General features: G+C 37.8%; 1 long non-coding RNA gene across 1 annotated transcript; it reads left to right on the top strand.

The window, feature by feature from the left end:
* The first annotated feature begins 9,777 nt into the window (after positions 1-9,777).
* LOC148183714 (uncharacterized) lies at positions 9,778-14,544 on the top strand. The gene is made up of 4 exons (XR_015773356.1): positions 9,778-10,567; positions 12,335-12,430; positions 12,588-12,810; positions 13,132-14,544. It is a non-coding gene; the product is annotated as an uncharacterized LOC148183714 (long non-coding RNA).
* The last annotated feature ends 524 nt before the right edge of the window (positions 14,545-15,068 follow it).

Raw genomic sequence — 15,068 nt, 5'->3', positions numbered from 1 at the left:
TGTGTTTTGTTTGTATTGTTAAAAGCAATTTTAGATGTCTGAAAACTGTTACAATGCTTTATTTCAGTTTTTCCTTGTGGATCATGATTTGTAAATCTCTGAGAAGTCTCACTGTCCTGCAGCCTCCTTCTTTGGTCCCCTTTTCCAGTAAGCATGGCACCCCAAGCTGCACAGAGTGATCAGTTAAAACCTCAGCTTTTAATAAAGAAAATATTATTTTGTGTGTACAAAAACACCATCAATCAAATTTAGTGTCCTTCCTTTTTCCTAACACATCACTGCCTGCACTTTGTAGCTCCTGTCTCTCCCTGTCCTTCTCCATGTAATTCCTGCCTACTCAGATTTTCTTATTTTATGCTTCTCCAGATGATTATTCTGAAGGGCACTGTTTTGCACTTCCTGTTGAAACTTTGGCCTGTGACAGCTTAGCTGGCTGAATTGCAGCAGACAAGTTACTGGAGACTGAACAGAAGGAATGTGAGAAGGAGCCATTGAAGATTTTGTACTGAAAGTATGAGGTGGTTGTGAATGACTGCCCTTGGGAAATTCACTTTATCCTCTGGCCAGAAATGTTTCTTCTTAACATTTAGCTTTACTTTTTGATTAGACTATGTTTGTACAGCCTCCTCTTGGAGGGACAGGCTGGAAATTTGTACTAGTATTTGCTTTTGCATGCTCAAACACTACTGTGTTTCCTGAAAAAGAATTCTAGAAAACAACTTTATCGTGCAGAAAACAGAAATTATCACAAATTAAGCCTTTAACAGTATGAAAAGGAATACAGGAAGGTGATTAATTCCTTAGTCCGTTCTGATTTTGGTTGTGCGGAGATTCCTTTACAACATGAAAATCTTGCTTGTTTACTTCCGTGACAAAAGAGGAGAGAGGCCTTTTTTTTAGCAGAACATACTGTTTAAACAAACACCACAGTGAAACAAGACAGCTAAAAGTACTGTAAGTCTATTTTTTTTGGTAATGTTTTGAAATTTTTGTGTCTAAATTATTCTTCTTTTCATTTGTGAAGTGCATGCCCACATTTAGTTTTTGTGACAGCAGACTGTTCCCCCTCTCAGTTAAGTTTACAAAAGCTGCACACCGTGGAGCTACTTTAACTTTTATTTGGGGGTGTTATCATCTTAGCAGTGGACTTGCACACTGCTTCAGAAATTATGAAGTCTGCATATTGACTTAGAAAATGTCTCAAAATCCCAGGCACTTCGTTTGGTGTTTTGGTCTGTGTGCTGTTCCACAAACACTCATTTAGGCTGCAGGGGACTGCACAGACACAGGGTGGTTGCAATGGTGCATTTTGCCTCTGGCTTACAAGCTGTACCCCAGCACAGTGCAAGGGTTAAGGACAAGATAAAATCACTTGCTGTTGTTTTGATTTCCTGAGGAGTTGTTGTTTTTACATGAGAAATGAGGAATGCACTGAGGATCATTCCTGTGCCAAAATTTCAAAGTATGTTCCTGTCAACTGTGGTGCCATTCATAGGTTTTACATCAGAATCTTAAATTTGGATATAAAGATCTCTGTTGTAGAAGCCCCATCTTGTGGACAACCAATCAATGTTTGCTTCAGCGCAACTGACATTTGAAATACTTAGAAAATGTGCAGATATTTTGGTATTTTTTGCAACAAACTGGAGACTCTTCATATTTCTGGACAATATGGAAACTTCATTCATGTGTAGAAATCAGCCTGTGCTTTTCAAAGACTATTTCCATAGGAAGAAATTGTGAATTGCAGAGAGATATTAACACTGGGGTGGAAACAAAGATGGTGCCCTCAGAAGCCTGTTTTAATTCTAAATCAGCTAAAACACAAGTCTGAATCCTGTCTTGAATTCCCAAAATAGTGTCCTGTAGCACTTGGATACTACAAATGAGTCTTTAAATGGCAAAATCATATAAGGGCAGAAGGACATCCTTTGAAAAAAATTGTTAAGAGAGAAAGAATAGTATGCATGAAAACTGAATCTGGAAATTTGGAAATATCCTTAAGGAGATTGTTTCAGCACAAAGTAATGGAAGAGGTCAAGCAACTCCAGACTCAATGAGTTAACACGCTTAGTAGGAAGGGTGTTAGGAAGGTAAAAAGAGTGTGAAAACAAGCCTGTGGTAAAAGCTATTTCCAGGTTTCAGTATGACATTGGTAGGATATATTAGATATATTCTATTAAATAGAATAATATATAATTAGAAAGTCTTTTTGTTGCTCTGAAGAAATTGGGTTACTGTATGATAGTTTTCTGTTTCTTTCATATGAAGAAAGTAGGAAGCTTCATGATGGTTTTCCATGTAGTAATTAAGGCTGTAATGAAGGGGCCAGAAAATGTGGCGACATCTAGGGAAAGGTTGGCAGAAGTGCCTCCAGCTGAAACACCTCCCACTGAAACTGCAGACACTTCTTTTTCTGCAAAGGTGGTATATCCAGGGAAAGTTCTGTTGGAGTGGCTTATTTGGAAGGGATGTCAAGAGTAAAGAAGATTCTGACATGTGAACAGGATGCCATTGCAGCCCCTTTGATGGGAGGAGGACAGGGGTTCTATTCCTACACGTGGATGTCTGACGGAGCAAGGAGATTAACAGAGGCAAAAGTTCAGGATCTGGACATTGCAAAGCTAGGAAATAATTTCTTAGTTCTTACCAATAGTAGTTTGGATGAAATCTTCACTTTTAAGGCATACCAGCTGCAATACATTTTACTATTCAAAATTACCTTTAAAAGTGAGTGTATGTCTGCCACTTTACAGTTTAAGTTTAAAATAACTGTTTCTTTCATATTGAATTGAAATAATTAGATTTGCATCATTCTGTAGTCTGGGAATTTCATGAATAGCTCATTTGTAACATATACAGATCTGGAAAAGCCACTTTTCTTAATAAGCTAATAGATACAACTATAAATGCACATTATCAGTACATTACTAAAAAATTCACAGAAATATCTGACTCTTTTTGATTCTCATATTCTTTTGGAATAGAATTCTACATTTTTGATGAGGGGCATCCTTGATGAATTGTCTGAGCCAGTGCAAAGCCTTTGAGAAACATGTATATTCCAAATTTTTACCTCAGTCTTCGATTTAAGGAGGAGAATAATAAAACTTTAGCAATATACAGGATTACAATTTTTACCTGAGAGCAAATTCTGCTGGAACCAGAATGTGCAATCAAAATCTTTCTTAGTGTGAAGTGAAGCCATGGAAGAATATTTGCAGCTCCTTTCTGTGGAAGTTGTTTCTTCCTCAGGAGACTGGGAACAGCAGATGCTGGTTCACCCCTCAAGGGAAGAGCAGATGAAGTGGGAACAGCTACTTAGAATTCCCTGCACTTAAATATTAAAGCATGAACAGTTCAGCAAGAGGAGACAGATATTAGTATGGTGTGAAATCTAGAGGAGCTGTAGCCTAGGAAAATAAAATGAAGATGTAATGCTTGTCATAAAAGGGTGTTGGAAAGCAAGGATTTATTCCAGTGGTGTCGAGGGAGGGAATAAGGGCTGCTCAATCCCTGCTCTGCCAGGTGAGTTCATTGTAGTACAGAGGAAGGACAGGTCCTGGTATAAGGGACAGACTATTGCCTTATTCTGAGCAGAGGGCTCTAGAAAAAGTAATTATTGGTAAAAGCAAAGTCTCTGTAGGAGTAGAAGAAAAGGGTATCATTCAGTGATACTTCTTGGATTGTATTATAAATTACAGGTGTTTGTTTATGCCCGTATGAGAAGGAAGGGAACTGATTACATCAAGGAGAGCAATTTGTTGTACCTTCCCTGCTTAGGTACAATAAAATGTTCAGTTGCAGAGGGTTCATTGCTAAAAGTTAAAGAGTAGTATTTATCTCCCGTACTAATAGATTTTTTTTCAAGAAAATACAGCAGAACTGGAAACTCAAAGTTTAAGTGTAAACCTGCAGTAATCCACTGTCAGAAGAATTGTGTAGGTGTATAAAATTGATTTCAAAGGGAATGAAGAGCTGTGACTTGTGAATTGCTACTTTTTAAAGATAAAAAATTAGTTCACATGTAGGTCATGTTAAAAAAAGAAAGTAACTTTTCATCCTTATCTCTTTATTATGCACATTTTTATAGAAGTTTTCTTTGGTTGCCTGTAGCCTTTCTGCTATTTTAAATATTCTCAAAGTTTTATTGAGATAAAAATGTTAAAAGAGGGAATAATACTGATATATCTAGTGATTTAGCATTAGAAAAAACGGATTTTCAGTGGCCATTTGAAAACAAGGCTTGATGTGTTATGTCAATACAAAATTAAATCTGTGCATGTGAACTTTGACCACTTGTAATGTATAAAAGTGTCCTTTTAAAGCTGTCTCTGTCTTGTGTCCCTTCCTCTTCCAGCCCAGTCCCTTTGTCCGGAGCTGTGGTGGTGCCACATTGCTGTGACCCCATTGCACCAGTCAGCACTGCAGGATCCACTTCCCCAGGGCTGGATCCTGATCCCTCTGACATATCAACCAGGTGAGGAGAAGGACAGACCCCTGCCACCATCAAGGACAGCCCAAATTTCTCCTGAGCCTCGTCCAGAAAGGTTCAGTAATTTACAGTTCCTTATGGCAAGACACTTCTTCTGGAATTGTCGTGAACATTTTAAAATGTTATCAGACAATAATTGCTATCACAACTTTTAATTCTGTGTTTCTGTTTCAAATTTTCCTCAGTTCAATCAGAACCAAAAGTTAATGCCCGTTGGCTAATTTCCAGTGCATGCCTCCACAGAACAACTGCTGCCTTTAACTGGTGGGGAGATCAAGGCTTGAACTGACAAAAGACATCTGTATTTTGGAAAACAAATTAATGTTTATGTTTTAATTTATAAGTTCCTGGCTCTTTTATGGTTCCTGTTTTTCAAGTAATGTCTCTTTGGATCCCTAGCTGATGGAGAGTCAAAATGGAAAAGGCCCATGAGAGAATTATCACAATAGAACATCTGGTCTGCATTGGAAAAAGCTGAGAAAGATATTCAACATCTCTGAGACTGAGGCAGCCATGAGGCAGTTTGAAAGTCAGTCCATGAAAAATTGTGCAGGTTGAGGCCACCTGGGCCAATCTAGTGTTGTTTTGGGAAGAGCTACTCTGCTCATGAACATCTGAATTTTAATCTCCCTTTAGCATGGATATGTGAGAGCTGGGAGTGGTATGAAAGGTGTTTGCTTTCCATAATGTTAATCTGAGTCCCAGCATTGTCCTAATTATATTGTGGGTTTTTGCCAGTCTCCCAGATTTCTTTTGAGCATGTAGGCTGGAGTCAAAAGGCTTTCCCAGGGCTTTTGGCATAGCTTGACAGAAAAGTGGATGGAAAGGACTTTGTATATTTTTGGAAGAATATTTTGCATCCTGCTTTAAACTATTCCAGAAGGTAAAAGGACATTAGCTAGACTGTGTTGGCTCATGCACTGGTATGTCACTAGTGGCAAGGAGTTTTATTCCTGTTTTCTGCAGTCACAGACTGTAAAAAATGCAAAGAAAGCATGGACCAGCAAGGGCAGTAAAGGTACCCCTGGATTCAGAGGGAACGAAGTCCTTCCACCACATGGAACTTTGGTCCTTTAAGTCATCATAGCTCATGCAGAACAGAAACAATTTGACATGTATAACAAGAAACATTGCAAATTGTTTGCCAAACAAAGACTTATACTGCAGATGGAAGAACTGATGAAAATTGTTTATAGATGGGGAACTAAATGTAGATATTTTGAGAACAAGGTTGCTGTCTTCCTTGCCAAGACAAACAAATCTGATAGACCATCTCATTGCTTTAGGCTGCCTGAGGACCCACTGGAAAGTCTATGGACCTTTTTCCACAGAAAATTTGTGTATTGTCAATACATAAGTGTATTGTCCACAGTTACACCATGGCAGCTGCAGAGGAAATGGAAGGTTCTCAGGAATACATTAGGGAGAGCTGGATTTTTGGCTTCTGAAAGAGTGTGGAGAGCTTTTGGAAACTGTGGAAGTTTTTAAGCTGGATGTTACTGCTACAAAAGGTTATCTGTGAGTTAAACATAATAGTAATTAATCTGCTGTCTTTAGATCTTAACACTAACAACACAATTAAATTGAGAATTCCTATCTTCTACAATTGCAATTTCCAAGATGCCTTCACTCCTGTGAACATACCCTGGTCCGAATTTAGAGATTTTCAGGGTTACCTTTAGAAATCTGTGCACAGATGTTTTTCCAAAGCACTGTGTAATCATCCCAAACAACTGGTTTTAATGGGCCAGTTATTTTGGAAATCACGTAATGAGAACATAAATACAATCCCTGATACTGACATAAAACATGTATTAGCAAAATAATATAGTTTGTATTTCCCTGATACAGAGCAGACCCTGGAAATACATAACTCATCATGTCCTTAAACTTCTGTTATGTCTGTAAACATCGATATTGGCAGAGAGGCCCAGCAGCATCCTGGGCTGCATTAGGAAGAGCATTGCTAGGAAATCAAAGGAGGTGATCATTCCCCTTTGCCCAGCACTGGGAAGACTTCAGTGGGAATGCTGTGCCCAGTTCTGGGCTCCCTGCAGCAGGGAGGACATGGACATGCTGGAGTGAGGGCAGGAAAGGCCGTGAGGATGGATAAGAGGAGCATCTGTCCTGTGGCTGCCCAGGGAGGTTTTGAAGTTGACGTCGTTGAAGAAACTCCAAACTCAACAGAGCAAGGTCCCGAGCACCCTGCCCTGGGTGATCCAGCTTTGAGCTGGGCTTGGGCTGAGTGATCTCCGGAGCTGCTTCCAGACTGGGAATGTTTGAGGCAGTTTGCTTGTGTCTTGTCAGCGTTTTAGCTGCAACTCAACTGTGGAGGAATCCTAAGGAGAGCAAAGGCTGTGACCCTAGAAATTCATCCAGATGGCTGAGGCCCAGAAAAGGCATAATGGGAGCTGCTAAGTATTCTAAATGTCTCATCAGAGTGATATTTCACTTGAAAATACAAAATAGAAATTATTTGGGTCTCAATGACACTGAATACCCATAATGTTCTCTCACTTCAGCTGGACTGCAGATGGTAACAACCTCTCTCTATCTAAACACGCTTGTTTTAGTTTAATCTTGCTCTGTAAAATTTTAACATATATTTTTCTCTAGAAATTAATACTTGGTGCTTTATGGTGCAGAATTTATTTGCTGGTTTGTTCCACATTTTCTTTTCTTACTAATAGTGATATTAACAAATTACAATCTATTTTGGCATATTACTTCAGTAGTAAGCACATACTATGTCTCAGGGAGTTGAGAATATCATAATTTGAGCAAGGTAAAATCAAAATATATAATTACATTGCATATTCTATGGCACTAAGTTTGTAAGTATTCTTACAGTACCTTCAGAATAAGAAGGAGGATGAAATTCAAAAAGGGCTTTCATAGTTTAAAAAGATTTATGTTGAAAGCTTTATGTTGAAACAAGATTTATGTTGAAAGGCAAAGAATTTTTATTTTTTTAAAATCAGCTGAATAGTGGTTGGAAGATTCACCTGTGGTTTTTCTTTATGAAAATGCCAAGGAGCTAACTTGCAGTATTGAGAATTCTCAGATCCTCCTTCTTTTGAAAATTCTTTGTCTTTTATATTGCCTCCAAGGAAAAAGGAAAGCACACTGGAAAACAAGAAATTGAGCAACATTGCACAAGCAATTAGGAAATAAATAGATTATAAAGCATTTTATTTTATTTTGATTTTGCACTTCAGCAAGTGAAACAATAAGTAAATAACCTGTTTCTTTATTATCGATATATGGAGTCACATATATTAGTGACAGACCAAGGCATAAATGTATAAATAATAATAAATATTATAATAACAATAATAATATAAATTATAATAATAAATATAGATAATATAAATGTATACGTAACACCTGTACTAATTATTAGAGGACATCAAATTTTGCTAGGGATGAGCCCATTGTGGAACCGCAAAATTGAGACTTCAGACAAAAATAACACATGAAGGTCAAATGTACTTAGTCATTGGTTGCTGTCTCTGCACCACTTTCCCCTGACTTAATGCTTTTACAGCACATCTCTGACTCAGTCTCCCCTGTCCTGTGTGGGATGGGGCTTTTGGTGGGGAGAGTATTACTAAAAATTGACACCTCTAGCAGCAATTCCTACTTGTACTGATTTCCTTTTATAAATGTGTAACCTATTATATCTATCCAAGCCTGGCTGAGCTCCAAGTCACCCATTTCTCAGTAATACAGGAAATTAAATCTAATGTCTAATAAGCATAGAGGCTTATGCAACCTTCATTCCCAGTAAAAATATAATAATATTACCTTGTCTTTTGACAGCTAGAGAGTTGGGCACTTAGTTTTTATGTAGACCAAAGTGGCTCTGCATTTGGGCTTGAGGAGTCTGGGTTTATCCATCCTTTTTTGCAGACTTACTGAATTTCACCTCAAAAATTTTCCACTTATTAAAGGCCCCCCTGAATTTTTCATGTGTAGGGTTTGGTCCCTTTCACCACTTCTCACTGTGGTAGGAACCTCCTTTGTTCCCACAGAGGGCTCTGTCCCCTGTGATCTCATCCTGGGAGTGCTGCTGCTTTCTTGTTCATTCTCTCTCTCCCAGGATTTTCCAGCCTGAACAGATTTCTGCCTGTTCCATCTCATTTTCTGATAATACCACCACAGCTCTGTGTCAGTTGGTGCAGCCTTTAAAAATGCAGAAATCTGATTTTAGGCCATACAGGTTAACATAATTTCAAGGCTTTGTCTCCTGCTTGTACTGGTTCAATAAGTGGATTTATACTGGATAATTTTAAACTGTTACAGCCCTCTGATAGCATTTCTCTCTTGCTGCTGTAATACATAAAGTGACATAAGGTCACTGATGCTGTGGAAATTGGTTTTGGAGTTGATATGCTAATTCAGCAAGAAATCAGTTCTAGCAGAATTGCAAAGAAAATTATTTTAATCTAGTGTCATGCTACTCTTTTTAGGAAAGAGATAATTAAAATACTCAAGGGAGTTCCAAGTCTGTGGAAAAAATACCATTTTGGAGATTTAAGGTTATTTTTGCCTCACAGTTTATTAGCATCTTTTCTGAAAGCAAGCTGAATGTGATGGGCACAAATATGACATTTTCACATGCTGAAAAAAATAAGAAATACGATATTTCTTAAAGCTGAGTTCTGTATAAGAATAAACTTGGTTCAGTCTTTTCCGTGTCACTCACCCCATGTTTACAGTAACTGCTCCTGCAATTTTGTGGATGAAAACTTCCATGCAGATACATCCAGGGCCATTAATGAGGCTGCATTATGCAACTAATTGCAATGGAGAACAAAATTACATTAATGGTGCCTGAGGAGAAAGAGAATCTCTGCACTCAGTGTGAGTAAGGGGTAGCCAATGCCTTACTTTTTCCAAAACAAATATTTTAAGTTAAATTGAGAACAATAGTTGATATCTGAGAATGATCACTAGGAGTTTGAAAGCCCTATATTTTTTCAAAACACTGTCTTATGCTAAGGAATTTCCAAGCACAAAAAATAAAATAACTGTAATGTTCACTGTATGAGTATGCCAAAGGAAAAAAATTGCCTCTTTCATAAACTCTTTCATCTTTTTGAGATGAAGAACAGAGAAAATGCATTTCTAAGAAATATTTTTTTAATGTCTGAATTGTAAAAGTAGTGCTGTCATTGTCATATTTTAAAATAAATTTTAATTCTATAATAAAGAAAAAAAGTTGTCATTTTACTCTCTGTTCTTTCATAAAGCAGGTACAATGCTGCTGTTTGCAGAGGAAGGACACCAGCTACAACAAGAGTAGTGTCTGTTCTAGAGTGAGGGATGAGCTCCACTGGAGATGAGTTGGCTTCCCTGGCTGCAATGCTCAGGATTTCATTTTAGCAACTCTGAGATTGATCCAAGTCTTTGTCTCCTCCTGCACTTTATGCTAATGCAAGTACCAGCTTGTGTGTTATTGAAGAGAGAGAAATAGAAAATGCAATTCAATGTTTTATTTCATGCTCCCCAAGTTTATTCAGACAGACACACCCAGAGTGAATGTGTGCTGCACTCAACTTGGAGATCTTGTGTTATAAATTCTGGCTCCCCTGTGCTTTCCTGCTTTGCCCATAGAGCAGATAAGGGAGTTCATAACAGGAACACCCTGTTACCTCAGCTGCAAAGGGTTCTGAGAATTTAATGGCCAAGAGAGTGGAATTTAAATTTATTTTTGTTCAGCTTGTGTCAGCAAGCATTTAAAAGATCCACCAATTTATCTTTGTCAGAGATTGTTTTTTTTTTGGCTTAGCTTGGACACAAATCTCACTGTTTGGCTTACATTTATGGAGCAGAACCCAAGGTTTCTCCATGTGTTCAGTATTAGGATTTCAACTTTGCAAGTCTTGTTGCTTGAGATAGGTGTAAAAGTCATGTCAGCATGTACAGAAGGAACAGAACTGGGGTTTGGATGCTGCTACTTAGTCAATTGAGGAGGAACAAAAGTAGTTTTGAAGGCTGCCTCTCCTCTTGGCTGGCAGGAAGAAGAGTTGGTAAAAGCTGCAAAGACAACTGAGCACCCTGATGATGGTATGTATTATGCATTTTATTTCGTAGGTGGATTTTGAGGAATAGTTTTTAAAATGTAGTTATTTTACTCTCATTTGGCAAACCATGTGTGACCATAGCTGTTTTTCCAAAATGCCTGGTTCACTTGCTTTTGTTGCCGCCAGTCGAGTTCTCACTCCACATAGTAATGTATGTCCACAAGGTGGTGCCACAGCTAAGAAGTTTGCAACAAATAAGGCAAAAGTAATTTGATAATTCTATCTGCTTTTTGTGACTTGACTAAAGATACTAAAGTATCTGCATCATTAAAGAGTTAATGATTATTTTATAAGCCCGATATCACAGGTTTGCAAGCTCTTTTTTTAAACCACCTGTGGAGCAGAGATGGGTCTGTCTGTCTGCTGAGCAAGAGCCACATTCACACACGCCTGTGACTGTCCCAAGTCTTGTACAAAAATGAAGAGGCAGCTCAGGGTTTAGTAGACAGGCTGATGCAGAGCTGTGCATTTCCTAGCAGGGTTACCTGTGCCAACACTGACATCTGTCTTATGTTTTTGTCCACAATTTCAGCCAAGACAGTTTCCACTTACCCTAAAGTGTCTGTGGCACATCAGACCCTAATTTCCTGAGTTTTTTTCTAGAGCCAGGGATAGCCAGGCTCCCTGTCCTATGCTAATCTACACTTGCCTGTTAATTCCAGAGGGGTATGAGGTGCTTACAGAGGGACTGCACAGATGCTCAAGTTTATGAGCATCTTTCTAGAAAAGATCAGACTAGGGAAAGCACGAGGCAGTAACAGGGAATGTAAGATGTCAAATGTGCTGTCCTGTGCAGAAAAGACAATAAAACTTCCAGGAAAAAGTTGTTTGTATGGATCTAGATGACTGGACTGACTTGTGTGTCCCAGAAGAGCTGAAGTGCAGCAGGACTTGGCCATTCCCCTCAGGTGTGTGTCATTTCTTCAGCTACCCTTGGCCACATGGTGCTTTTTGCACCCCTGCCCTGCTCCCCTCAGTGGCCTCTGCAATCCAGGCATGCATGCTAGCACAAGAAATACTCCCTCTCAGCTTCTGCAGTGGACAAATTAAATTTGAATCATTTATTCATCACATAATTTTGTACCAAAAGCAGCAAGAAAAAGGTATACTTTAAAATACCATTCAGACAAGCACTGCATTGACTTGCCTCCAGCTAGGATCTTTCTTTGGTAGGCCTGTATCAGAAAGAGAAAAATAACAGGGTTTGCATAATATGTTCCCTCTAAGTTGGTACATTATTATTTTAAAACATACTAAAATTCTTCTGGCTTGTAAGAGACACAGTGGAAATTAGGTATACCCAGGAAATATGGTTTGTCCCCAAGTTATAAAGCAGAATGAGAGTTAGAAGCTTATTGAGTCCAATTCTGAAATTTGTCAAGTAACACAATGGCCACCTATTTTTTTAAAGGATCGTATCTATAAATTATATTTTAAAGTAGTTTACAGTATTTTGAAACTTTATATTGATTTCATCATCTGTTTGGAAAAGTCATTATCTAATCTGAGAACTAACTAAAAATATAAAGCCATGAACAGGTCAAGTAGATTTAATTTCTGAGTCAGTCTGTTGAGTTAGCTTGAACTAACTGAATCATGACAGTGACATTGTCAGAATATTCCTGTAAGATTGTTCTGAGTGTATGGCTGCAATATGTCTCGAAATTAAATTGACATATTTCTGGTTTAGTTTGGATTTTGCTCTTTCTTTGACTTTGCAAAATTGCTTTCAAAAATATTTATTTTTCAGGTATTTTGCACAGAGAAAAAACTATGCTCTCTTCTAAAGGGAGAGAACGAGTATCTAAGATCATACATCTAAGTCTCCATTGTGTGAAAACCCCAGGTATGCATTATTTTAGTAATTTACTGAATTTAAATTCTTAACACTCTCCCTTGTAATACTTGCAACAATTTTGTGCTTTCGTTGTAAATCCCGTAAGTATTTTTAAAAGATCAAAACTATTTTTCCCCTAAGCCTGACTTTCTGGTTTCCCATTTAGGCAATCATGAACAAAACTGCTTCAGCTCTATGCCAGAGTCTTCCTGGGAGGAGGTGACTTGCAGAGTTGTGAGTTAGGAGTCAGTGAGAGCAGAAATCCTCGTGCAGATGCAGGGCGCTCACCGGAAACAATTGAGAATGGCAGTGGTATCCTGCAGGATGTGTGCGACGTGCTCAGCTGGGGCTTGATTTACACAGGGCCACATTATAGATTATACATTCTGGTAATTGTGGTATTGTTATTGCTGGGCTGGATCTAAGCACAGGAAGTTCATATAAGCACATTTGAAGTGATAATATCCACTCTTGTTTGAAAAGCAATATTTTATTCTCGTCCATAATACAACATTTGCGAGGGAAAATAGATAATTTATTAACTGGTACTAGAAATAGTAGGAAAAAAAAATACTAGAAAATAGATAATTTACTACCTAGCATGACTTCTAGAGAAAAAGCTGATTCGTTATGGGAAGCCACAATCAGGATTTACAAATAAATCCACTTAAATTTTTACTCTTAATCACTTTAATTTATTTTTTTTTCAGGCTGTAATCCAAGATCAGGAAGGAGACAATGCGTTGCCATCTGAAACACAAGAAAGATCAAAATAAGTTTTCAATGTGCCACCAAAACCACAGTGCTAGGTTTCTGTTGAGGCGAATGAGTAATACCATTCTAGCTGTGAAGGTTGCTGTGAGTGGGTAATAATTCCATCTAACTGATAGGGCAGATTGTGTATTCTGCAAGAAAATAAATATTCCCAGGTAAAATCTTGTGCTATTTCTTTAGGTCAATAAGAGAACCCACCTACTGTACCCACTTAGCTGAAGTTGCTCTATGCATACTTGTCTAACTTTAGGATTCAGGAACAGGTCTGTTCTCCATCCTACATCCCCAAAACAGCCTTGCTCAGGAACACATTGCCTCCAACCTTGGTGTGGAGCAGGAATCTGTTCCTGCTGCTGCTCCCAGGATGTGGGATGACCCCCAGCTCTGCAGCTGCAGACAGAATATGTCAAGGCCCCTCTCAGAGTCTCTCTGCCCATTTCTCTTTAACACAGTGTAGGCTTCAGACCTTTCCGTGTACCCAGGGAATTTACTGATCAAGCCAGGGCTCCCTCCTGGAGCGGGATATGTGTCTATTCAGAACAGGGATGCAATAACCATTCCAATTTTGTGTGCCAACCTGTTCTCCACAGACAACACAAACTGACAGAACACAGGTAACATATTGTGAATGCTGTGCCTATTTCTTACTTTGTTTTGCCAGTGAAAATAGATTAAAATTGATATTAAGTTTCCTTCTTGTTCCTCCAATAATAGAAAATTACCAGGGAAGAGAAAATAAGACAGATTTTGTTCTCTAGAAAGGCCTTCAGCTAAATGTTTTTTTTTCTTTTAATATTATGAAACATTCTTGTCTGTCTTAATAGATGAGAAAAGTAACAGTAGAACTGTGAAACAAATTAGTACATCAGAAATATCAACCCTTGGACCATAGCTAAATCAATATTCATATTTGTAATAGTACTGCACATCAATAATACAAAGCTATAGTGATTCTATACTGTATACATTGATTTGTTGAAATGATAGTTATGGGTGAAGTTCTAAACAGACACTGCAACATATAGTAAAGGACTGACCTACTAACAGATCTAATAATAAAACAGATCTAATAAAAACATCTAATAAGACAAGCTCATACAGTAAGTAATCCAAAGCCTAATGATTTGTTTCACAGTTTCATGATAAACTTTTTGTTTTCTTTCTGTGTTATTTAACATTAAGAATACGTTTTCCATTATAATTTTAAATGCTTCTGGTCTGAAATTACAAAATTTTGAAATTAAAATCCTGCTGATGCCTCCTAATATTAATATGCCTTTTCATTGGGGTAGGCTCATTACAGTCTTCTTTTGGAAGTGTCATCTGCTTAAGTAAGATTTGATTTACAAAGCAATGCTAATATGTTTCATTTTAATTAAGATCTTCACTATTTTCCTAAATAGGAATATCTGTCCCTAGTTTTAACTTGTAATACTCTGTTTAACAAAAGAGCAGCTTCAATCATACTGAGAGTACTTATGCAAGTTTTCACAGTTGATTGCTGGGATGAGAGCTGTAAAAACAAGGATCAGGTGAAGATCCTTTCTTGGATATGAGCCTCTATTTTTATTTGTAGTTCATAAGTCTACTTATTAAATAGACAATAATGACTTTAATCAAATATATTTATATTTTTGTGTGTCATTGGAGTCAAACAGCAACCTACATGGCTGCAGTGTGTATGAATGTTCCTGCAGTACATTCAGGTTTTGGCTTTCATTAGGCAGTAAGACATGTTGCCTGCAAAAATATCACACAACTTGAAAAGGAGACTCTAATTTCATATGGGAAATTATTTCATCCCTCTTACATGAGATCAAAATCACTATGCCTTTAATCATTACTATGGAAATGAAAATACCAGGCCACCAGG

Source organism: Pseudopodoces humilis, chromosome 10 (assembly GCF_049639895.1).
Source record: "Pseudopodoces humilis isolate 2021_Gansu_Grassland_sample_001 chromosome 10, ASM4963989v1, whole genome shotgun sequence".
In the NCBI taxonomy this organism is placed as follows: domain Eukaryota; kingdom Metazoa; phylum Chordata; class Aves; order Passeriformes; family Paridae; genus Pseudopodoces; species Pseudopodoces humilis.
Note: the sequence above shows the minus strand (reverse complement) of the source record. Positions and strands in the feature narration are given on the sequence as shown.